The sequence below is a fragment of the Lynx rufus genome, unplaced genomic scaffold (assembly GCF_022079265.1).
Source record: "Lynx rufus isolate CCGP_SWC_20201006 ecotype Redwood Valley unplaced genomic scaffold, mLynRuf1.p SCAF_38, whole genome shotgun sequence".
NCBI lineage: Eukaryota > Metazoa > Chordata > Mammalia > Carnivora > Felidae > Lynx > Lynx rufus.
Window position 1 is genome coordinate 1,321,747 of NW_025814854.1, and position 27,043 is coordinate 1,348,789.

Here is a 27,043-nt window from a genome sequence, read left to right on the forward strand (position 1 = left end):
AAATCTATAAAATTCCTAGAAGAAAACACAAGAGTAAATCCATGAGACATCAGGTTAGGCAAAGTTTTATGGCACCGAAAGGACAAGCAACAAAAAGAAAAAAAGAGATGGATTGGACTTCCACAAACTTAAAAATGTTTGTGCTTCAAAGGACACATAAGAAAGTAAAAAGAGAGCCCACAGAATGGGAGAAAATATTTGAAAATCATGTATCTGGGAAGAGATTTGCATCCAGAATATATAAAGAACTCTTACAATGTAATAAAATAACAATAAAAAAACTTGAGAATTATCAAGTGACCTCAGTGGATACCCCAAAGAGCACAAGAACTGAGCAGCTGAAAGGGCCTAAATTCTTGATCCACAAAATCATGAGCTATGGATAATAAGATAATTATTTTAAGCTGCAAAGTCCCAGGACAGCTTGTTACTGAAATAATGGTGCTCAGGGGAAAGAGAGGGTGTATTCCAGACACTGGTTTTCACTTGTACGTGATCCTCTCAACTTCCCTATTTGGTTTTGTGGTTGTGTTTGTTTTTTTTTATTTTAAAGATTCTATTTTTAAGTCATCTCTATGCCCAACATGGGGCTTGAACTTACAGCCCCAAGATCAAGAGTCACAAACTCCACCGACCTAGCCAGGCAGGCGCCCTTCCCTATTTGTTGATACATCACTGTTTTCCTCACTTCACAGATGAGGGAACTCAGCTACTCAACAGAGAAGGCGCAGGGCTGGGATTCAAAGTGCAGGTCATCTGCTGCAGAGCTTTTGTTCTTAACCTGTAAGCCATACTGTAAATAATGAGGATGACAGTGGGAGGGGACAGAGGCAGCAGTGGGGGGGAGAAGGTCCCCAAAGGGATGAGAAGGAATGAAATCAATGGCCTGAGATGCTACATTGCTACATGTCTCGTAAGTCAGACCAATGCCACTGACTTTGGACTGCAATGTGAATAGCAAGGTTTTTTTTTTCTTTTAAACATTTATTTATTTTTGAGAGACAGAGCGTGAGCGGGGTAGGGGCAGAGAGAGAGAGGGAGACACAGAATCGGAAGCAGGCTCCAGGCTCTGAGCTGTCAGCACAGAGCCCAGCACGGGGCTCAAACCCACGAATTATGAGATCACGACCTGAGCCGAAGTCAGACGCTTAACCGACTGAGCCACCCAGGTGCCCCTGAATAGCAAGGCTTTAAAGAAAAGTTTATATAAAAAAATATCTTACGGTATCAACAGCCAAAGAATCAGTTGGAGAAAACCTTTCTTTTTTTAATAGAGATCAATTTAAATATTGTTCTTCTGAAACCTAAAGATAGGACAGAAATAATATATGCTTAAAGTGACACATTTCAAGGACTCAAAGACAAGGTATAAAAACAATCAGGGACTAAAAGTCCACACAGAATAAATAAACCCAGGACCTGAATGTAATCTTTAAAACTTACTCTTCTCTAAACATATCTCATAAATTTTAGTTTAATCTGTTTACTTTAACCTAGTTTGTTCTAAAATAATGATGCAAAGAATAAAATAATGGTTGTCTAATGTTTCTTCATTAGATGTAAACGAAGCTGAACATTCTGAGCCAATGAAACAAAGGTTCTATATCAAGTATAAAAGAGAGGAAGAAGAAGAATATGCAATATTGTTACTTCTCTATTACTGAGTCCCAATTGGAAGACATTTTCACCAATTAATAAGGACACAGGCAACATTTTAGAGGCAACCATCGCTGGTTCTTGGTTCCCAGAGCTGACTCACAGAATCTCTGAAACACTTGTTAAAGATAAGGCAGAGATTGCACTCTTTTTATTACAAATTGCCATGTGAATGGGATAAGACGCAGAGTGCAGACTAGATATGCATGTGTTCCTTTCCTTCAATAAGGAAGTCTATAAATTTAAATCAAAACCGAAGTATACATATTCTGAGCCTACTAATCAAGAATAAACATAATTCCATTTTTAAAGCACAAAGCTATATTTACTTTTTGTCAATTGTGTACTCAAGTTTCATGAGCTTAGTTTTTAGGAGCATGTTAAGACAGCAAATTTTTCTAGGAAGATCTCCAAAACTAAGTTATTAATCCAAATTTTTAAAAAAGAAATGGGGAAATACAGATGCAAAAAAATTTCTGGCAACATTAGAGTATTTTAAAATAATTTAAAAGGTGGTAACAAGCTCACTAGTTGTTAATGTCTAACAGTACATGAATGGTCATAACATAAATATTAAAGTCTGCTCAATACGGTATTACAAAACTATACATTCTTTGGCATAGCATACATAAGAGATTATACCATATAAGTGAAAAACTATAAATAATTTTTCTATTCTATTCCATAATATTATCAATACTGTAATTATGACTACACAGACAAGATGACACAGTAGCACATGAGCTGTACTAAAGCTGAATAAATTGATAAAAGACAAGAATGGATCAGCATTTCTCCAACTCAATATTCTATAAAGTTGCTCTAATTTCACCCATGTAAAAACGTTAAGATTTCACTAATCTTAGTATGTTGATACTTAAAATAAACGAAATCTCTGGGAACAATCCATTCAAATACACAAATGCACTCAACAGAACCCAAAGGTCTGGATGAGCCTTGACTACCAAGCTTGGCTTGCCCACGTGACATCTCGCACCCACCCCCTGCCCATGTCACTCCTGGACACGCAACTACCTCCTAATTAGTTTCTCTACTTCCTGTCTCCCAATAATCCCCACACCAATCCATTCCCCCAGCGAAACCAAGGAGTTTAAAAATGTCTGATCATAGCACTCACTCTCCTGCTTAAAACCTGATGGCTAACAATTCTTTAGCTGAATCCTGATCTAAATCTAAAAATGACATATGAAACAATAAGACGTCTGAACATCAACCAGTCTTGGATGGCATGAAGAAATTATTGTTAAAATTTTTAGGTATGATCTTATTATGGTTATATTAGCTATATAAGACACACACACAGAAATACTTATGGATGAAATAACATGGTATCTGGAATTCGCCTAAAGCTTCTCTGGGGGTGGGAGGGAGGAAGAGTAAGGCTTACACAAAACAGGTTAAGACTGGCCATGAGCCGGTAACTGTCGAAGCTGGATGAAGGATAAAGCAGGATTCACTATATATTCTGTATGGTCCGAAAGGCTCCATAATTTTCCTTCCTCTTAGAATAAAGCACGTCTCAAAACCCCTTACATAAGCTGGTCCCTGCCTGCCTTCAGATGAACACATTTCAGCAAGTTCTTTCACACGGATATCACTGATACTGGGATGAAAAGACATTTTAAGATTAACACCCCTTGTCTAATGTCCCATAAGACACCACTCTGCCTCATACATTATTTACTGATATGGAAATGACTAAGTATGCCCTGGAATATTCTTTCTTACCAAAGGTATTCTAGCCCAGAATGATCCATCTTGATATATAACTACACCTTAGATCAGAAACCAGACAGATTTTTGCTTCTCTAAAATAGCTATGAGATTGTTCTAAAGCTTGTGGGCAGATTCAGTTACTTCTTGGCATCTCCCTTCCGGCACAGACATTTCGCTAATGGCTACCTAGTCTGACCATTCACTGAATTTATCTCTGAATCCCTAAAGGCAGAACACTCAAACCAAAGGCTGAAACAAGAAGGTGGCCATTAACAAAATTCTCGGGATAAAGCGTGTGCTAGAAGGTCATGTCAGTTCCTAATTATTCTTAAAACATTTCTCAGGAACCATGACTGCCAGGTGATAATGAACTTCTCCATGGAAAGTAAACCAGGAGGTATCAAAAATGCTCATGTGGTGATAAAAGTGGTACTTTCTGCAGGTGTCCTTGGCCATCTGACACCTAACTCCAGACAGCCTTTGGAACTGTCAACAGGAGAACAAGAAAAGAAGTGACCTCTGCAGTATCTCCCTTTATTTCTGTTATCTCCTAGTGCTTAACAGATCTCCACTACAGCTACTTTCCCCATTATGTGTGAGGCACCAGAGATAAAAAGTTAGAAAATGAGTAGATGAGAGACAAATAAATGTAATCAAACACTCTTTTGGCGCCATGACAGAAACCTACTTACGTATCAGCGAGGGAGAAGTGCCCAACGGTGGGAGGTAAAAAGAGCAGCGAAGGTGTTAGGGGTGGAACTGTATCCCTGCAAAATTCATTGTTTTTTCATTTTTTTTGGAAATCAGGGTCACTGTAGATGTAATTAGGTAAGACGAGGTCACAGTGAAATAGTATGGATCCCTAATTCAATATGACTGGTGTCCTTATAAAAAGAGGACATTTAGATACAGACTCGAATATAGGAAGAACGCCGTGTGAGGAAGGTAGGGGTCAGCTGAGGTGACGTATCTACAAGCCAAGGAACAGCAAAGACTGCCAGAAAGTCACAAGCAGCTAGTGGAAAAGCCTGGAACAGATTCATCTTCATGGCCTCAGAAGGAACCAACCCTACCGACACCTTGATCTTGCATTTTTGGCCTCCAGAACTGAGACACAATGAATTTCTGTTGTTTGAGTCACCCAGGCAATGGTACTTTGTGACGGCAGCCCCAAGAAACCGATACAGAGGGCTGTCTGGAAAGCTTCACAGAAGAGATGCATTTAGAGCTAAGGAGTTGCTTCCAGGAGGCTCGGGGCAGGTAGCAGTCACCTGGTGAACGGGTATCTACTGAGCTTTAAAGACAGCAGCAGAGACAGCACAGTGAGCGAGCGGTCAACCACCCCCGCTCTCACGCGTCATGCCTGGCACCCCACAGGACGGTGCTGAAGGAGCCTTTAATGACCTACCTGAACTGTTCTCTCTTCCAAACCTTCCAGCCCCACTCACTGTCAGGATCCAACTCAAATATATCCTGCTCTGTGAAGTGTTCCCAAGCCTCTGAGCTTGGCACTTGGCCTCCATGGCTCCAAGGAACTTTACACTCACCTCTGTTCGGCCACTTTCAAACAGGACCAAATTATCTGTATGAGTGCTTGCTCCATCACCAGTCTGTGGGCCCATAAAGAACAGAGACACTCAATCTCTAGTTCACTTTTGTAAACAAGCCCTGGGAGAGTGTTTCGCATACAGCAGGGACTCAAGAGAGACCCTGTTTGTTCTTGCAGTAGAGTATCTGCTACAAGAGACACCCTAACTTCTCGGGAAGGGCTCTGTGAGGTTTGTGCCCAGAATGAAACTGCATCATCAGGACACACTCAATGGAACAGGTGGCAGAATCGCCCCCCAACAAAACAAGAAAACACGTAGCTGTGAGAAGTGACGGAGATGTGAATCTGATTGTGAGAATCATTTCACAGCGTTTACACATATCAAGTCATCACGCTGTACACTTTAAATATATCACAGTTTTGAGGGGCACCTGGGTGGCTCAGTCAGTTAAAGCATCCAACTCTTGACTTCAGCTCAGGTCATGATCTCGAGGTTCATGAGTTTGATCCCCCACGTCGGGGGGCGCTGACAGCGCGGAGCCTGCTTTTGGGATTCTCCCTCTCCCTCTGTCTCTCTGCCCTCCCCAACTTGTGTGCGCTCTCTCACTCTCTCAAAAAAAAAAACTTTAAAAAATAAATGTATTACAATGTTGTCAATTATATTTCAATAAATCCACAGGGGAAAAAAGCTTTAAAAAAAATGCGTAGTCTTTGCTGGAAAAAGTGACAGCATTTTTTTTTAAGTTTATTTATTTATTTTGAAAAAGAGAGAGAGAGAGAGAGAGATCGAGATCGAGCAGGGGGAGGGGCAGAGAGAGAGGAAAAGAGAGAGAGAATCCCAAGCAGGCTCTGCATTGTCAGCACAGAGCCTAACTCAAGGCTCAAACTCATGAACCAAGAGGTTGTGACCTGAGCTGAAACCGGGAGCCGGTTGCTTAACCAACTGAGCCACCCAGGCACCCCCAAAGAGTGACAAGCTTTTAAACAGGAGGAGCGGACACTGATGGCTAAGCTCAGACAAAGGGCTGGGACAGTGCTGCATGGATAGTCCACACCCTGTCCAGCGCCTGGGCTGGGAAAGCAGAAGAGACACAAAAACCATGGCCAAAAATTCATGATAAGTTCTTAGAAACCTACAAGGCTGGAAGGGGTGCTATGCCAGTCAAAAGAGGAGTCCCTAATACCGACTGGCAGGAGGGAGTCCAACATTGGAGCCCTCTCCCAAATCAAACAGAACACAACCAGAATCAGTTAGAAGCCCTCACTGCTCCCAGTACCAGCCTCTTTCTCCACCTCCCCTCGAGGGCAAACACCCACCTTCTGTGTAAGATTCTTCTTCACAGGTTCAGGCTGAGTGTCCTGCCCTGCTTGGGGCCTCAAAGCTAAGTACAAGCCTTTAATTACTCTGATCGGATCATTTCTATTCCTGTGTCTCCGGATGTTCCCTTGCCGATGAAACTGCTCCAAAGTCCCCTTTAAAATAATCGCTGCTTACTATTTGGTTAAGTGCTGATTTAAAACTCAGTTGTATACGCATTAACTCATGTTTTCCCACAGATAAAATAACTGAGGCACAAAGCAGTGAAGCAGCCAACACGAGGGGTAGCATGTGAACTCCAGCTGCCTGGCTCCAAAGCGCCTGCTCCTAACAACACCATACACTAACCTCCCCACCCGTATGTTGTCCCAGCACAGATCCAATTAGAAAAGAAAGAAAAAATAAAAAGTCAAACTGAATCAAAACAATGCTTCCCAGCCTTGTGGCCCACACTTATGCTCCTTTTAATCAGGACATGATAACCTGGGTGGGTCCTCTTATGTCCTCTCTCCCTTAGGATGAATGGTTAATTAACAAGTCCCCAGCCTAAATCTTCCACAGTTTAGTTTTTGCATTCAGTCATGTATCTGCTGTTGTTCTTTTAACTGTTTTTTTTTTTTAAAGATTTCTCTCTTTTTTAATGTTTACTCATTTGTGGGGGGGGGGGAGAGAGCTAGCAGGGAAGAGGGGCAGAGAATCTTAAGCAGGCCCCATGCTCAGCACGGAGCTCGACGAGGGGCTCAATCCCACCACTGTGAGATCATGACCTGCCAAAATCAAGAGTCAGACGCTTAACCGACTGAGCCGCCCGGGCGCCCCTAACTACAGTTTTTTAATCAACCCTATGGTGTACTATCACAGAGTTGAGTTGCTTGTTTAAGGGTGCATAGCCATAAATGGAAAAGCAAGAATTTGGAAATAAGACTACAGTTTGGAGCCTGTCCACATGTGCTGGCGACAGGACCCTCCAGTCCAGGGGTTAGTGCGAGGCGGTGGACAAGCCCCTGGGTCAGACCCCAGTGGTCAGTCCCACTGCAGAACTTCCACTGCAGAACTTCAACAAGGACCAAGTCTTCATCCATAAAGTAGAAATATCTCCCTAACGTAATGAATCAAATGAGACAATGCAGCCTAGAGCACCTTGGGGGAAAAAATGAGAAAATGCTTTAGAGAAATAATTATTTCTAGGACTCTCAAACTCCACACCTAATTGCTCTCAATCCAGCTGAGGAGAATACAACTAGGAAATGCAAGGGACGTAGGAGAGAGCCCAGCGCAGGAACTTTATGGCAGCGTGCCAAAGGCCCCTGCAGAGCACCAAGCTCCCACCCAGCTCTGTCCACTTAACAACCCATTTGCAGGTGAAAAACGGACTCTGAGTTTCAAGTTCCTGAGGCCTCAAGATGAATAAAGGGCCAAGTCAGGCCACGGACCCAAGACCACTCGCTCCAAACGCCAAGCTCATCCCTCAACTGCTGTACAAGAAGTCGAAAGTGGAACACTGGCCAAGAGCAGGAAAGCAGGGCACTCTCTCCCCACCATTTAGCACAGAACAGACCTGAAGATCGGTTAAGTGCATGGACGGTGAAGAAATACAAAGTCATCCTCCATTGCTGATTTCACAAAATTTCCTTTCGTCCAGAAAAATTATAAAGTGACATCCAGCACTTTCAGATGGCACATGAGCTCATATTGATCAGTTTACTCTCAAACAAGGGCTTTTCTTTTTTTTTTTAAGATTCTATTTTTTGAGTAATCTCTATCCCCAACATGGGGCTCAAACTCAGAACCCCAAGATCAAGAGTTGTAAGTTCCACCCACTGAGCCAGCTAGGCGCCCCAAACAAATGTTTTTCAAGAAAAAATTCCACATGGCATGCCTGAGTGGCTCAGTGGGTTGAGCTTCCAACTTTGGCTCAGGTCATGATCTCACAGTTCGTGGGTTCGAGCCCCGCATCGGGCTCTGTGCTGACAGCTCAGAGTCTGGAGCCTGCTTCGGATTCTGTGTCTCCCTCCCTGTTCCTCCCCTGCTCACACTCTGTCTCTAAAAAATAAACAAATGTTTAAAATTTTTTAATTAAAAAAAAAGAAAGAAAGAAAAGAAAAAAAGTTCCACAAAGGAAACTGCAATTCAGATTTCAAGAGAGGAATCTGGGAGAAAAAACTTTACATATGGTACCTCACAATTCAACAAATAACCCCCACTCCACGGGACAGTCTCCATTGCCATTACTCTACTGATCCACACATTCTAAGCCACATGCCCTGAACCACCATATATAATCAAGGGCATAACTCAACTTCATCCTCCGATAGTGCCAACGACTTTCTCTATTTTTGCTCCTTCACGATCCCATTACTGTCCTTCAATTACTATTTTTAGTTTTCACTATATTTTTACTGAAGCAATGGACTCTTCCAAAATTTACTGTTTTACTGAAACAAGACTCTTCCTGGATTTCATTCTATGAGAGTGGCTTACAAAGTAAGGGTCTGAGCTGGATTTCTGTTTCTTTTTCTGGGGGGAGGGAGAAGGTGAGGAAGTCTGGCAGGGTCATACAGAAGATTAAAAATACTGACCACAAAAACAAACAGTTTTCAGAATGTAATGGTCAGTCACTAAATGTTCCCATTTGTGAAGTAACTGGTTCCTGTGGAAGACAAATGCTAAACAGAAGCTTTGAAGATAGTCAACCAGGGCTAAAAGACGGAGGGCACATTGCCAAGTGCACTAAGAAATGCATATTCCACACACGCGAAGGTCGAGCTGCAGGCTCCTTTATTAACTCTGGGACTTCTGAAAACAGGGCCAGGTTTTTCTCTTTGGAGCTGGTCAGGAAGTACTTAAAATCACAAGCATAAGCCTAAGTAAAATTCTGCCAAAAGTATATTCTCTGAAAAGTAACTATGCCTGCCGACGGAGAACGAAAACCCTTTTATGCTATACTTATGAGCACACAAGTTTTTCGATGGTCTAGTTCTCACAAAAATAAGGATATACTGTCAGGTGCAAAAAGCAAAATACAAAGAATGATATATGTGTGGTGGCTTTTCATGAGGGAGAGGAGGGGTAAGAAAAATACCTGTACTTGCTTGTATTTGCATAAAGAAATGAAAGAAGAATATACAAGAAACTTAAAATGGTGGTTTTCTTGTGAGAAGTGAGAAGGATCTGGATAGATGGAGGACAGAGATGGCCAGGAGAGTCTTTACTGTTCAGATAGATAGATAGATAGATAGATTTTTTTTTTTTTTAAGTGTAATTTATAGGGGCATCTGGATGGCTCAGTCAGTTAAGCGTCTGACTTCGGCTCAGGTCATGATCTCATGGTTCGTGGGTTCGAGCCCCACGTCAGGCTCTGTGCTGACAGCTCGGGGCCTGGAGCCTGCTTCGGATTCTGTGTCTCCCTCTCTGCCCGCCCTCCCCCACCTTGCACTCTATCTCTTTCTTTCAAAAATAAACATTTAAAATAATTTTTTTAATAAAGTATAATTTATTAAAAAAAGAAAAATTTTAAGACACAACACCATGAAGAACATAAATAATAAGCATCACTGAAGGTATAAAATGAACAGAATACACAGTACATTGTATTTCCAGCAGCATGATGATACCAAACATTTGTTTACAGCTTATAGTTCAATATATATTGTTAGATGTTTTAGTAGGGTGGCCCTTTCCTGATTTTACAGGTGATAAAATGTAGGTGCTAAGAGACTGTCTCATCCTAAGTAGAGACTGCAAGAGTTGATAATGCAGAAGGTTAAACGAGCCCCTCCCAGTCTCTCCTCCAAAATGATTCTGTTCATATCAGAATCATTTATAACCCAATATTTTTTACATCAGTAGTGGCTGGTTAAAACGGGAGTATTTATTTAAACCCACAATGGCTCTAGTATGCAGCCATGACTTCCATCTTGCCAAAAGCACTGGAGTTCCTGCCCTACAAGTTACCAAAGGTCACTTCCTTCTCTAAGGAAGCAAATAGAATGCTCTTCAGTGTTAGAGAATGACAGACAAGGCTTAGCGCTAAAGAACAGGCCACTAATCGCACTGGCCTTGAAGTCTGTAGCTATTAGGGGACATGGTCCAGCTTGCTAATGGGGAGAGACAGACCAGGCTTTATGAATTTTCGTGGTCTAACAGCATCTCGCCCTGCTGTCTGGGGCACAGGAGGTCATCCTTAAGTGTGTTAACCTGAGGAGTTAGTAGGCAGCACAGCAGACATGAGGACCTTACAGCCTTTCTGACTCAATGTTGTAAAGGTCTCCGCAGTAGACCCCTTAACTCTGACCCCTTTGTTTTATAAAAATTTTTTTTGTTTATTCATTTTTGAGAGACAGAGGGAAACCGAGCATGAATGGGGGGAGGGGCAGAGAGACAAAGGGAGACACAGAATCTGAAGCAGGCTCCAGGCTCTGAGCTGTCAGCACAGAGCCCGACGCGGGGCTCAAACTCACGAACCGTGAGATCATGACCTGACCTCAGTCAACCAACTGAGCCACCCAGGTGCCCCTGACCCCTTCATTTTAAAAGCAGGAAACCTGAGGATCAGAAAAGTAGAAGACTCGGCACACAGGGAATCACTGGCAGAGAGCAGCAGCCTAGTGTATGTATAGAGTCAATCAAGGCCAAGTGAGAGTTACGAATTGTGTAATCCTGGACAAGCTGCTTTAACTTCTCTCTGGGACTCAGTTTCCTCATCTATAAACTGGATGTGGTGATGGAAACCTTGAGGGATATTGTAAGAATCCGAAATGCTGTCTGGAGAGCATTTAGCAGTGTTTGGCAGACAGGGCACGCACATTAACAAGCAGCTATGATCACTGGACTCACCTGGGACACACGTGTACACACATAATTTATTTCTCATTATCACTATCACTATGTTAACATCCAAAAACCTCTGAAGTCTTTAAAAATTCTGGATGATATCTGAAAGGGGAAATTAAAAAAACCTTAATAACCATAAACCAAAAAGAGGTCAAAACCAAATTCAGACAAAGGAAAATTATGCCTCAAACTGCATACCTTCATCAGTTTTTACTTTGCAAAATGGTGCCATTTCAATAGACAAGACATTACTGCAGTGGAGGGGACAATCCCAACTTGAAAAGGCTCTGCACTTAGCCCGCAGACAGAAGTGACAGACCCTGGCAGAGGGGCCAGGCAGTTGGCACGATGAGTAAGTGGCATGGTGCATTCGAAGGGGAGAAGTGCTACGGGAGGGGGCCAAGAGGACAAGGAGGTGGGGAGCAGGTCCAACATCAAGGAGGAGGGCGGAAGAGGACTCTGGGGAAGGTGACATCACCCTCACCATAATGGTGAGGGCATCCAGACACTCCAGGCACAGGGATAGCCAGAGCCAAGGCCAGGAATGAGGACCGGCATTTGCCCGGGGATAAAACAAAGTCTGTTTCTCATCATTTTCTTTAAGCACTAAAATATTTCCTTTACATTCTGGTAAATAAGCAAACAAAGATACGAAAAGGTCCACTCAACCCTAACTTGTCCCAAACAGGACTCTTAATCTTCCCCTAGTCTTGTCTCCCTGCTTCTACCCTCAAACTCCTGTAACTTGTTCTTCATAAAAATATAATCAAACCATGTCCTGCCCCTGCTTAATACCCACCAATGGCTTCCCACAGCCCCTGGAATAAAGTCTGAAATCCTGACCAGAGCCGGCAGGGACCCTCCAAGGTTGGCCCCTAGCCATCTCTCTGCCGTGATGTCCCAGATACGTTAGCCTCTCTTCTGTCCACAAACACACCCAACCCCTTCCTGCCTGACAGCTTTACACTTACCTTCTCTCTGCCCACAACAAACTTATTCCAGCTTCGCTGAGTGTCTTACTCCTTATTTTAGCAGCAAGTTTTGGGTCAAATTTCACCTATAAATTTTGAGATTAGTTTCCCTGCCCACCCTAGAGTAGCCCCTACTCCCACCTCTCTCAAATCACCCTGGGTTTTCTTTGCCTTCAATGCACTCATCACCACTTTCAGAGCACAGACTCTGGAGCCTGACTGCTTGAGTTCAAATTCCAGCTCAGCCACTTACCGACTCTGTATGCTTGGGAAAATTTCTTAACTTCTTCGGCCTCATTTCCCACGTGTGAAATAATAAGGCTTAACAACAGTACCACCTCAATGCATGTAAAATGCTTGGAAACAAGTATCTGACACATAGGAAGTATTCAAATGTTCGTTATTAGTATCACTGTCAGAAATTAGTATTCCTATCTCGCTATTAGAATATAAACCCAATAGGGCAAGAGGTTCATCTGTACCGTTTACTCCTGTATTACAGACTCACACTTTATACACATAAATATAGGGGGAGAGACAGACAGACAGACATGTCCAATCTAACATTCTGGACTGGTAATGCTAATATAAGCATTTGGATGCTAGAGCATTTGACTGTAAGAAAAGCCGTCACCTTGCTTCATTTAATCACAACTGACATATGACTCAAGAGACTCTGGGGACGCAAGCAGCTAACTAAACAGGCTCCAAATCTCCACCTGCCACTCACAAGGACAGCAAGTGGACAATCTGTATATCAAATTGGGTTTTGTGTTTTGAGGTGCCTGGGTTTTACATTTCCAAGAATTACGTCAATTCCCAAAGTCGGTATACAAAGCAAGGCCAGGAGCTCTATGTGTCTCCAGCTTGAATTTGAAGATTCAAGCAAGTGTAACTCCCAGAGGCCGGAAAATAAGAAAGAATTCCAGACCTCACAACTAAGTGTGCATGGTAATACAGTGAGGCTCATCAACACTGCATAAGATCCAGCCAAGCAAGATAGGAGGCACAGGTTGGCCAGACACGTGTAAGTATAGAAAATTCTACACAGATGTGATGAGGAAGAAAAAACCCACTCTGCAACCTAGTTAAACACATTAGGAAGGACCATCTAACAACACTAGCATGAGAATGTTTCCCCCAAAAAGTACATTAATCGGTATCAGGGGGAAGAGTTTAATAGTTACAGAGGAGTAGGATGGAGAAGTATTTAGTCATAAAAACGATCTTAAGAGCAGTATGTAAGACACGGGCAACACTTCAAGTTACTCAAACGGCGTGCACAAAATATCACTGCAGCTGTGACAAGTACACAACAGTGACAGGCCAACATGGCTAGACAGAGGCTCTGTCATCCGCTCCTTCGCTCCACAACCCCCAGTATCTGTTGGCTGAAATAAGAACAGGCTGTTTGCTCGGCTAGCTCTGTGTGATCCCACAGCTCTGTTCTCCACCTGGAATCTGCCTGGAATCAATATTCTAAGGGAGGCAGTATATGGTAAGAAAGACTGTGAGTGGACAACCCTCAGGTCCCACAACTGTGGAGAGGACAGCGATGCTTAATGGGAAGAAGGGAGGACTGTCGCCAGGGTTCAAACTCCAGCCCAGATACTACTAAGAAGGTGTCCTGGGCAAGCTCACTATTTGTACCTCGGTTTTTTTATGGTTAGAAGGGGGTCAATAATAATATCCACCTCGCACAATTGTTGAGTGAACATGACATGCCCAACACGATATCTGTTTGATGCAGTCCCGTGCACCTGCCAGTGTAATCATGACAGCTGGTGCCTAAAAACACCGTCCCTCGGTCACAGACGGCATCATTGTTCATATCTCACCCACCAAGCCAGATCCGGACTTTCAGAGGAATGCATACCAGAGGAACTCCCTAAAGCCACTGAGTAGACAGATGTGGCTATTAAACAGAAAGATCTGGTTAACTGAATATTTTGATTAATAAAATTGCCGGTTTTCAAAACCCTCAAATATAATAAAACATACTTAATACTAATAAATACTGAACAAATCAACCTTTGGTAGTTAAAATTCTCTAGAATCATTTATGTACGTAAATGAATGTCAACAGCTCTCAAATATAAACCCCTTATTTTAAAAAGTACTAAATATGTTGGGATTGAAGGAAACCCTGTAATCTTTGCATACCCCTTTGCGTTAAAAATGAAAACAAAATGGCTAAAAACAAGAACTATTTAACATCTGTATATGCATAGGTGCTTTTATTTATTATTTTTTTTAACGTTTATTTATTTTTGAGACAGAGAGAGACAGAGCATGAACGGGGGAGGGGCAGAGAGAGAGGGAGACACAGAATCGGAAGCAGGCTCCAGGCTCTGAGCCATCAGCCCAGAGCCTGACGCGGGGCTCGAACTCACAGACCGCGAGATCCTGACCTGAGCCGAAGTCGGACGCTTAACCGACTGAGCCACCCAGGCACCCCTGCATAGGTGCTTTTAAAACCTTAAAATCATGGGCATCTGGCTGGCTCAGTTGGTAGAGCACATCCGTGACTCTTGATCTCAGGGTTGTGAGTTCAAGCCCCACGATGGGTGTGGAGCCTACTTTAATGAATGAATGAATGAATGAATGAATGAAACCTTAAAATCATGTGGCTATTGATTAAAATTTTAGAAATAAAACCTTTTTAATTCAAGGGAAAAAACAACTTGGAGGACAGTCGAAAAGAGTCACATTCTGGAAACCACTTACTGTTGATTTTACCCAGACATGTTAAGTGGCCATTGGAACTGTAGAAGAAATGCAAGATACAGGGTGAACATTAATAGTATATCCCCATAGGAGATCCTGTTTAAGCCCAGCAGAAGCCAATTGCTCTTTTCAAAGGAGAAAACAAAGTTTATCCCTTTCATTCATCCCATTTCATTTAATACCTGAATAATACTAGCACTATTAACCTAAACAACCCAGCTTTGAAATGAGCAAATAATTCATTCTTTCCCAAGTATTTTATACTGTGTCTAGGAAAATCTTGAGCCTTGGTTTCACAGCCTGTTCTTCTTGTGGTTATATAAAATAGAAACAACCCACCAAAGTGTTCAGATCCAAGCTTCAAATGAATAGCAATGTTCTGTTTACTTAGGGGAGGCAATTCTATTCAGGTCCCAAAAGCATGGCATACTATACTTCAAAATTATTTCCACACAACAGTTCAGAACCCTTCTGAAAAACTACAGCCTATTTTAACAAGCCAGTAAAAATGCAAGGCACTCTTGGGGCACCTGGATGGCTCAGTCGGTTAAGTGTCTGACTTCAGCTCAGGTCATGATCTCTCAGTTCATGAGTTTGAGCCCCACATCAGGCTCTGAGCTGTTGGCACAAGCAGCTGTTTGTGCCAACAGCTCAGAGCCTGGAGCCTGCTTTGGATGCTGTCTCCCTCTTTCTCTGCTCCTCCCCTACTCACGCTCTCTCACAAACAAATAAACATTAAAATTTTTTTTAAATGCAAAGTACGCTCAAAATAATTGTAACATGGCAAAATAAAATAAACATCCCAGAGGGGCGCCTGGGTGGTTCAGTTGGTTAAATGTCCGGCTTCGGTTCAGGTCATGATCTCGCAGTTCACCTCGGAGCTCTGTGCTGACAGCTCGGAGCCTGGAGCCTGCTTTGGAATCTGTGACTCCCTCTTTCTCTGTCCCTCTCTCGTTCACACTATGTCTCTGTCTCTCAAAAAGTAAATAAATGTTTAAAAAAAAAAAGTTTTTTTATTTTTAATTTTTTTAATATATGAAATTTATTGTCAAATTGGTTCCCATACAACACCCAGTGCTCATCCCAAAAGATGCCTTCTTCAATACCCATCACCTACCCTCCTCTCCCTCCCACCCCCCATCAACCCTCAGTTTGTTCTCCGTTTTTAAGAGACTCTTATGCTTTGTCTCTCTCCCACTCTAACCTCTTTTAAAAAAAGTTTTTTAAATAAACATCCCAGAAAATGTGACCCCTTCAAAAACTGCTAGTTTTTGGGGTGGGAGCTCAAATGCAGTTGCCAAATGAAATAGCAGAAAACTGTGTCTCTAAAACAACTGCTTGAAGGGTAAACCTGACAATGGAAAGTGTACAGTAAAAGAAACCCCCAAATGGGTTAGGATTAAATATAAAGTTTTACGTCCAGGGGCGCCTGGGTGGCTCAGTCGGTTAAGCGTCCGACTTCAGCTCAGGTCATGATCTCACAGTTTGTGGGTTCAAGCCCCGCGTCGGGCTCTGTGCTGACAGCTGGGAGCCTGGAGCCTGCTTCAGGTTCCGTGTCTCTTTCTCTCTCTGCCCCTCCCCCACTTGTGCTCTGTCTCTCTCGTCTCTCAAAAATAAATAAAAATGTAAAAAAAAAATTTTTTTTTTTTAAGTTTTACTTCCTTTTTGACTCACAGACTCTGAAAAGGAAACAGAGGGATCACTGAGATTTCCCCGCTCCGGTAGATCGTAGATCGGAAGTGGCTGCTTTGTCATTCCTCTGACCTCTACTTGAGGATGAATGTCTTCCCTGTGTTTGTTTACGTCTCCAATTTCCCACAGGGTCTATTAATTTCTTTGTCCACCTACCTCTCAACTCCTGATGTAGTTACTCCTACAAATTAAAAAAAAAAAAAATAGTATACCTACTGACTTTTTGTCATATTTGATTCCCCAGACTACTACTTTCTATAATTTTATTTTTCAATGAATATTTTAATATTTTGTATACTGAGGTCTGCAAACTTCTCCCTCTGAACTCTTCTCTTTAAGAGACACTCCTCATTCCTTCACAGACGCAAGTCCCACAAATGTTCCGAGACAGTTTTCAGGAATCATCTCTGATAAACATGCTATCGTGCTTTCCCCACAGTCTCTATAATTATAAACATGTGTCCTTAATCCATCTGGACTTTATTTTCATGAATGATGTTTTCCAGTTATCTCATCGCCGATAATCGCCTCTCCACAGAGACACATGAGTGTGGTTCCCTCCCGACAGGGCCAGGGACACACAGGCGAGCTCTGGATAACAGCACCCCACCGCTTTCCTCCCATCTACACCACCTGACCTGCACCTCAGTGGCCTCATCTATAAGGAAATACCCTCAAGTCACATGTCCCAAGGTTGTTGGGGCAATCAGAAACAATAAATGTAAAGTATCTAGCACAATGTCTGACACAGTGGATACACGATAAATAGGAACTATTTTAATTATCTAGTTTCTAATGGGAATACAAAAGTAATATGCCAAAAAATTCACTTCAGAACTTCAAGAACATTAGGTTTAACCAACTAAATGTTAAAACACATTATTTTAATTAAAAGTTAATTCTATTATAAACTCATCTTATTTTATCTTTTTATATTTTAACTAAAAAACTACCGTATTCTATCTGTATCAACACACAGTAGCACTAATTAATTGAGATTTCTCACTTTAACTCCATCCCTCAACCAACATTCTGGTGTGGCTTACTGAAACTGATGGGTGTGGTTCTGAAAACAAGGCTGGGTGAGGCACTAAAGATAAGCCAACTAACCATCTGTTTCACTAAACAAATTTAAGTGAACTTCAATGTACTCTATGCTGTTTGTATTTCCAAAATCCATCTGATAAAACTGGTACAGAAAGAGCCTGGCTTGGGTCGTCAACAAAATTCCATTTGCCTCTCAATGCTAACTGATTTATAAGCCCCACTGAATTCACATTAGAGTGCAGACCCCAGGACCAGACCACCTGGATACTGATCTCAGTCCACCACGTACTAGCTCTGGTCATCCCTGGGCACGTTTCTTCATCTCTCTATATAAGCTGTAGTTTTTTCATCTGTAGAATGAGAACGACAGCATTCTCTACCTCCCTGGTTTAAGATTAAATGAGTGAACTCAGCACTGCTGAGAGTTCCCTGACAGCGGGCGTCACTGCTCTGTACTGTCAATCTTTAATACAAAAGCGAGACTGCACGCTTACTGAAGGCAGGAGCTACTATACCACTTCACCTTCTGACATTCCCAACACAGTACTTGGAGCACAGACCTTAAACAATGCTTATTAATATAAGGGGAAAAAAGGGCAGTGAGACAAAACCTTAGAAGAGTAAATTTTAGCACCAGAAGGAAATTTAAAAGTCATCCAGTCACTTTACAGATGATAAAACTGAGCAAAGTCGTGACTTTACTACCAAAGTCTCACATGCTGGCCAAGCTAGCGCCAGCTCCTCCTACACCAGGAACGCCAACACATCTCACTACACTAACCCTCAAAAGTGTGCATTTTACAATCACCTCATACTGAATATGCTTTCCTAAGTTTTAAACCACTATTCCACATTCACAACCACTATTTCCATTACTAGTAACTACCACCTGGAGATCAAGTAAGGCCATTATTTGAGAGGCCCTATCACTCAATAAGGTTTTCCATAAAATCAAATGCAATTCACACATAAGAAATATATGAAACCTCCAAGGGCTAAACAAACAAACAGACAAAAAAGGCCCCAAACCTTGAGAATGAAACTAGTAACTCCAAATGGGAATCACTCACAAGGGGCAGCATTACCAAAGGTCAAATACCAAAAATGAGCATTGTTGAAGGCAAACAAAAGAAGGAGCTAATGAGCTAATGAACTCTGAAGAGAGTGGAATGGTCTCAGGAGGGCAGTGACCCTGGCTCATGACAGAAGTAAATGCAGTCCTCACAGGAAAAACATCCTCAACGTTGATCCCCAGGTTTTCCCCAGGCTAAAGTCAACCAAATATAAGGTCTTAGTCAAAACTTCAACAAACCCAAAAACAATCTCCATGAGTGACCATCATCAGAAACAATAAACCATACGTTTAGGCCCTCAAAGACTTCAGATACTAATACAGAACACAGAACACAGAACAACTATGTACAAAATGTTCAAAAAATAACCACAAATAGGACAAGCCTCAGAGACTATCAAAAATGAGCAGCTGAAAAAGAAACCAAACAGAATTTCCAGAAACAGAATATAGAAAAAAATTCTTTACAAATCAACTAATGAATTAATAGCAGCTTTGACACAGATAAAGAGGAATTAGTAAATTAAAAGACAGACTTGAGGGGCGCCTGGGTGGCTCAGTCAGTTAAGCCTCCAACTTCAGCTCAGGTCATGATCTCACACGGGTATCGAGCCCCATCTCAGGCTCTGTGCTGACAGCTCAGAACCTGGAGCCTGCTTCAGATTCTGTGTCTCCCTCTCTCTCTGCCCCTCCCCCACTTGCGCTCGTGCACTCTCTCTCAAAAATAAATGAACATAAAAAAAAAAAAAAAAGGACAGAATTGAAAAAATTCCCCAGAGACCAACACGGGGAGACAAGTTGATACAAACTATGTCAGAAGAGACAGAATAAGAAAGTCCACTACACATTTGCTGGAATTACAGGCAGAGATAATAATAGTGAAGAGTCTGAAGATGCTGCCACCCCAGAGCCTGCCCGTGTGGCCCAGCCATGATCAATCCCACTGTGTTCTTGGACATCACTGTGGATGATGAGCCCTTGGGCCACATTTCCTTCAAGATGTTTGCAGACAAAGTTTTAAAGACAATAGAGAACTTTTGTGCTTTGAGCACTGGGGATAAAGAATTTGGTTATAAAGGTTCCTGCTTTCACAGGATTATTCTGGGATTTTTGTGCCAGGGTGGTGACTTCGCACAACATAATGGCACTGGTGGCCAGTCCATCTAGGGGGAGAAATTTGATGATGAGAATTTCATCCTGAAGCACACAGGTCCTGGCATCTCGTCCATGGCAAATGCTGGACCCAACACGAACGGCTCCCAGTTTTCATCTGCACTGCCAAGACTGAGTGGTTGGATGGCAAGCATATGGCCTCCAGCAAAGTGAAAGACGGCATGAATGTTGTAGAAGCCATGGAGTACTCTGGGTCCAGAAATGGCAAGACCAGCAAGAACACCACTGCTGACTGGACAAATCTAATAAATCTGACTTGTGTTTTACCTTTTATCTTAACTACCACACCATTCCTCTTGTAGCTCAGAAGAGCACCCCCTCACCCCCATCTGCTTGAAATATCCTATAATCTCTGCGCTTCTGCTGCAGTTCTATGGGTCCCTTATTATCCTTACCCACCTCCAAGTCTAGCTGGATTAGATTTAAGTTTGTGATTATGAAATAAAAACTAAACAAGAACAAAAAGAATAGTGAAGCATCAATATAATATCCAAGGACAGAATGGGTAACAATTTTACCTAACTGAAAGACACAAATCCCCAAATACCAAGCAAAATAAAGAAAAATACATATCTTATACATACAGTAATGAATCTATAGAATAGCAAAGGCAAAAAAAAAAAAAAAAGATCATCTACAAAAGAATAACAATTAGACACTGGCAAGCTTGTAACAGAAACAACAAAAGTGGAGGAATAGAGTATCTTCAAAATGCTAAAAGGAAATAATCGGCAATCTGGATTTGTATAACAAGCAAAACTATCCCTTAAGAATGTGTGTGAAAATAGTCACTTCAGATAAACAAAAACAACAGTACCATCTACAGACCTGCAGAAAAGGAACTTCTAAAAAAGAAAAAATGATCTCAAGGGAAAACAAATCAGAAATGCCATGGGCGGGGGGGCCTGGGTGGCTCAGTCAGTTAAGCGTCTGGATTCAGCTCAGGTCATGATTTCATGGTTCATGAGTTCGAGCCTCACATCAGGCTCTATGCTGACTGCTCAGAGCCTGGAGCCTGCTTCAGATTCTGTGTCTCCCTCTCTCTTTGCCCCTTCCCCATTCATGCTCTCTCTCTCTCTCTGTCTGTCTCTCTCTCTCTCTCTCTCTATCTCAAAAATAATAAGGGGTCTGACTCTTGATTTCGGCTCAGGTCACGATCTCACGGTTTGTGGGATGGACCTGTGGTGCTCTGTGCTGACAGTGCAGCGCCTACTTAGGATTCTCCCTCTCTTTCTCTCTCTTTCTCAAAAATAAACAAACATTTAAAAATGAAAATAGAAAGTTAGAATCAAGGCTTGCCTGGTTAATTAAAAAAGAATACAAAATGTGAAATGATAGAAAAAATACAAATTTATCAGAATCACGAAAAACGTAACCATACTAAATTATGCCAGTTAAGAGACAGAAATTACAATTAGTGTGGTAGGCTGAATAATGGTCACCAAAGACATTAGTTCTCATCCCAGGAGCCTGTAAATGTTATTTTACATGACAAAGACTGTGGAGATGTGATTAAAGATTTGGAATGATGAGATTATCCTGGATTACCAAAATGCAATTGCCAATAAAAAGAACTGCAGAAGGAAATGTGACTACAGATTTATAAGACAAGAGGGTGGTGGGACCAGAACCAGAGACACAGAAACTGGAGCAAAGTGGCCACAGCCAACGAAAGCCGGCAGCCATAAGCTGGAAGAGGCAAGGAGCAAATTCTCCTCTAAGAAACTCCAGAGAAGTTACAGCCTTGCCATCACCTTGACGTCAGTTCCATGGTACTCATTTTGGACTTCTGGCCTCCAGAACTACAAAACAATAATCTCTGTTGTTTAAAGGTACCAAGTTTTAGGTAATTTGTTATGGTATCCACCAAAGGAAAAATAAAGCAAAAACAAATATATCAATAAAGCATAAGCACAGAACATAAAAGTTTGCAAGTAAATGGATGAAAATAGGTATTCCAGGCAAACACCAACCAAAAGAAAGCTGAAGTTTCTGTGTTAATATGAAACCAAAAAAAGACCATGGAAAATAAAAGCATTTACTTGGGACAGAAAAAGCCACTCCATAATGATAAAAAGTTCATTTCAAGAGAAAGATTAAAAATAATAATAAAATAGTCTCGAGACATATGAAGCAAAATTTGCTGGAACTCAGAGAGAAACTGACAAATCTACCATCATAATGGGGGAACTAAAACATTGCTCAATTATTAATAGGCAAAGAAGTAAAAAATCAGTAAACAGCAAATAGAAAATAAGAATAATCAACAAGTTTATCTCCAGAAATATACAGAACTTTGCACCTCGCTGCTCTCTAAAAACAATTAAAGAATATACACTTGGGGCACCTGGCTGGCTCAGTTGGAAGTGTGTTGATCTCGGGATAGTGAGTTCGAACCCCACATTGAGTATAGAGATTACTTACACACATACATACAAGAATATATGTTCCTCTCTAGAATACAAAAAACATTCATAAATATTAACCTCACCTCTGGATAGAAATTTTTTAAATCTCAAATTCCGGGGTGCATGGGTGGCTCAGTCAGTTGAGTTTCTGATTTTGGCTCAGGTCATGATCTCGCGGTTCATGGGTTCATGCCCCGCATCAGGCTCTATGCTGACAGCTCAGAGCCTGGTGCCCGCTTAAGATTCTGTGTCTCCTGGGGCATCTGGGTGGTTCAGTTGGTTAAGTGTCCGACTTTGGCTCAGGTCACAATCTGGTAGTCTGTGAGTTCAAGCCCCACGTTGGGCTCTGTGCTGACAGTTCAGAGCCTGGAGCCTGCTGTGTCTGCGTCTCTCTCTGCCCCTCCCCACTCACACTCTGTCTCTCTCTCAAAAATAAACATTAACAAAAAAATTTTTTTAAAGATTCTGTCTCCCTCGCTCTCTGCCCCTCCCCCACTCACGCTTGCACGCACTCTCTCTCTCTCTCTAAAATAAATTAAAAATACAAACCATTTCTCTGGTCACAATCCAATTAAAACATATCAATAATAGAAATTTAAAAATTTTTACATGTGTATTAAATATATATGTATACGTATGTATGTATACGTATGTATACATAAACACATATATTTCAAAATTTAAAAGCACACTTATAAACAACTAATGGGCCAAAGCAAAAATCATAATGAAATTTTAAACACACATAATGAAAAGATAATACTTGAAAACTACTGGCTTCCCTAAAGAGCTACTTTTAGAGAAAGGCAGACTTAAACACTTTAAGTGACCAACTTCTAAGAACTTAGAAAAAGAATAAACTTCACACATTCAGCAATCCATAACCCTCCCTATGCTTTATTTATTTATTTTTTCTAATCCTTAAAACAACGCTGAAAGTTAGATTATAGCTATAGCTAAAAATGTGCTGATTACCTGAGTTTAAAAGCACAAACCACATGTCCTTTCACGGGGAAAAAAAAAAAATGTATGTACATCACATCTCAAAACGCAATTCATGTATCCACTCTGGCAAACGACACACAGCCTTGATTTTTACTGGGAATGAAGATGATGTCATGGCTTTTTTCACAGCACAGTGAAATCTGGGGTCAATGGCCTCAAAAGCTGAAATAATGTACAAATAACAAAAAAAAAAAAGTACTGGCAATCTCCCATAGTTGTAGTCATGAAAATCTGCACTATTTTCATGAGGATTCTACTTCATCCTAATGTATTATGAAGCAATAAAAATGGAAATTATCCACCAAGAAAAATTAAAATATACTTTAAAACAGAACTGTTAGATTTTCAAGGACTGTTAGCTTTATTTTTATAAGATACAAATGATAAAAGTAACTGTGGGTGAGCAGCATGAAACATCTCAATGATTCCAACAGCCCTAACAGGCATCCATCTCGTGTCCCTCCCAAAGACGCGAGCAGGAGCACCTGTGCAGCCTCATGGGCTTCTTCTCTGACCTGCAGAGCCATGAGCCCTACAAGTGGGACCTCTGTTCTTGTTATCTTCAATTCCTCAATGCTCAGTACAAATCCTGGTAGATGGAAGTCTTTTTAAAAAGTTCAGTAAGGGGCGCCTGGGGGGCTAAGTCGGTTGAGCGTCCAACTTCAGCTCAGGTCATGATCTCATGGTTCACAGGTTCAGGCCCCGTGTAGGGCTCTGTGCTGACAGCTCGGAGCCTGCAGCCTGCTTCATATTCTGTGTCTCCCTCTCTTTGCCTCTCCCCGACTTGCGTGCTTCCTCTCTCTCTCAAAAATAAATAAACGTTTAAAAAAAAAAAAAACCTTCGGTGAATTAAAAAGTCTCCTAAACGCTATTATCATTTAGCAACTAGAGACAAAGAAAATTCATACTTTCATCGCTTGACTAAAAGTTAGAAAAGAAATGCTTCCTTTCCCTGAAGAAATTCCCTGGTTTCTAAAACAATCAGTCTAACACCCTAGGCAAAAACAGAGCACATTAAATATTCCAGATTCTCTAAGTCAAGGTCATTCCTGATATTCATGCTGTCAAAATACATTGTGCTTCAGTCCCTGGAGAGGATGCTCCACACAAACTGAGATAGGGAGTATCTGGATTGTGGGGTTACTAGTTCCCCAAAGATGAGTGCATTAATGTCACATCCCTTCCTACTCAAGTAGACAGGCCTAAACTAAAGGGAGCTCATTTCATGAGACTCGAGCACCATTTCTAATCCTCGCTGCCTGCCTGAAGCTCTATGCAACAATAACTTGATTAATGGTATCATCTGGGAATGAGGTTGGCCTGTTAACTAAAATATTCTTAAATCTTGGAAAGCATGTTTAACCACAAAGTCCTTGCTAAGCTGCAAAAATGTACAGCTGTACATGACACAAATATCTCTGCACAGAGCTTTGACTTACTAAAAAAAAAAAAAACACAATGGTAGCGGTTAATAAACAGGGCTCTCTATTGCTTTTCTGTGCCTTTCACTATTAGCATCCACTTCTCCCTAGTCTATGAGGATTCTACTTCATCCTAGTGCATTATAAAGCAATACAAATGGAAATTATCCACCAAGAAAAAATAAAATATACTTTAAAACAGATCTGTTAGAACTACTCTATACACTGGAAAAGAGGAAAGAAAGGGAAAGTGCACACGGACAGCACACCTGTGCACCACAAGCAGTCACAAGTTCTCCCTGCGGCCCCACGACGCTTTCTAGTTAGACTTTCTAGTTAGACGGGACTGTTAGTGTTACTACTCCTACAGAAAGGAAAAGGAGTTCAGAGAACTTCACCAACTTGATCCAGGGCCACACGCTCTGAGCAGCAAAGCTGGCACTGCATCCTGACACCATCTCCCTAATCCCGGGTGCTACACCAACAGTCGACCACGGACTCGCTGCAGTGAGCCTGAGCTCCTAATGCAGCATTTGCAGGTTTACGGTTGGACTGAGATACCATAAAATTCACCCAATTAAAGTGTGCAGTTCAGCAGTTTCTCATTTATTCACAGAGATTGCAACCTTCATCACAATCTAATTTTGTAACATGTTCCACACCCAAGAAGAAACCCCACACACACACAGTCTCTCGCAGGCTCTCCCCACTCTCCCCACTCGTACTCCGTCCTCTTCCCCGTTTCTCTTTGGCTTAGCATAAGGTTTTCCAAGTTTGTCCATGTGAAGCATGTATCAACACTTCATTCTTTATTGTTGCCAAATACTGCTCCACTGCATGGATATACCACATTTTGTGTATCATCTATCAGTTCACAGACGTTTGAGGTTGTTCCTATCTTTTAGCTATTAAGAATTACACTGCTGTGAACGTTCGTGCACCAGCTTTTGTGTGGACGGATGTTTTCACACGGCATTTGCATTTTCAAAGTGTTTTAATAACATTCTCTCCTTTGTATCTTTTTTTTTAATGTTCATTTATTTTTGAGAGAGAGAGAGACAGAGAGAGAGAGAGACAGAGTGTGAGTGGGGGAGGGGCAGAGAGGGAGACAGAATCAGAAGCAGGCGCCAGGTTCTGAGCTGTCAGCACATAGCCCGATGTGGGGCTCGAACTCACGAACCGTGAGATCATGACCTTAGCCAAAGTCAGATGCTTCACTGAATGAGCCAACTAGGTGCCCCTCTCTTTTGCATCTTAAAACTGCTTCATTTTGTGATGGAGAAAACTGAGGCTCAGAGCAGTAAAGTGACTTTTTCACCTACTGCTCAATCACTCTCAGTTAACTAGCAGTAAACCCACACCTTCCAGCTGAAGACAGGCTCCTTCACACCCTACACTGCTCCATCTCCCCTGCAGGGAATTTCAAGCAAGAGCAAGCAGATGAGAGGAACCGTAATTGTAGATACAAGTCATTCTAAGTCCATCCATAAGGCAAATTTACATTGAGCCTTTCAGAGTAAGAGAAGGGAAGAGCAAACAAAGTGCTCAGGACAGGGTATTCTAAAGGCCCCCCTCAAGTGGTGGCCTTCTCTTCCCCGTGCAGACTGCAAAAGCTGCCACTGCAGGGCACCGTGTAGGCACACAAGGAATAGATACCTACTGAGTCCTGTCCCTGCGGGCAGCCGGGGGCCTGGTGCAAGCCTGCATGTGCCTGCGGGTTCCATCATGACATCAGCCTCTGGGGGCTGGATGCAGAGCTAATTTGTTCTGATACAGGTGACAATATCTAGGGGGCACAAAGTACTATGGCCAGTTGTATAACTTCTCTTTCCCAACCTCCTGAAACAGTTGCTAGGCTTACGGTATTTCTGGTAATACAGCTCAGAAACAAAGGTTCATAATTACATGAGTAATATGTAACAGCCATTTACTGACAGCCTGCTAGGTACCAGGTACCTTACAATAACTGTGTAAGTTAGTTATGTGGAAACACTTTATTTGGGGGAAACATACCGCTAGTGGGAGCATAAGTTGGTGTAACTTCTAAGAAGCAAAATTTGGAAACAGCTATGGAAGCCAAAGCGCAAATATCCTTGGGCCAGGCAATTCACTCCTCGGAATATCCCTATAAATATACTTCAGAGTGCCCAAAGATGGAGATGCGAGAATACTAACTGAAACATTTTATAACGGCAAGATTCAGAAAACAAACATCAATCAATACGGCAGTGATTAAATGACAGTCTACTTGTAAAATAGGATGCGTGAGACTTAAGGAGAACGAAATAGATTTCTGTGTGCTGACATTGGGCATTCTCTGAGATGTATGAAGGCAGAGCAAGATCAGTATCACCATGCGTAGCTATTTCTAATTTTTTTCTCATACAGTTTATTAAATTTTCTGCAACCTGTTCCTTGTTTGTTTGCTTTAAGC

General features: G+C 41.9%; 1 protein-coding gene and 1 pseudogene across 5 annotated transcripts in view; one reads left to right on the forward strand and one right to left on the reverse strand.

Moving 5' to 3' along the window:
• The window catches only part of ADD1 (adducin 1), an 88,959-nt gene that overhangs the window by 49,231 nt on the left and 12,685 nt on the right, over positions 1-27,043 (reverse strand). Inside the window, exon 2 of one of the 5 annotated variants that reach the window (XM_047094209.1) lies at positions 16,640-16,664. The exons of the other annotated variants lie outside the window; for them this stretch is intronic. The gene's annotated coding sequence lies outside the window, so the exon portion shown is untranslated. The remainder of the gene's footprint in view (positions 1-16,639; positions 16,665-27,043) is intronic. 5 annotated transcript variants of the gene reach the window in all.
• On the forward strand, positions 19,533-20,077 carry LOC124522611 (peptidyl-prolyl cis-trans isomerase A-like; annotated as a pseudogene).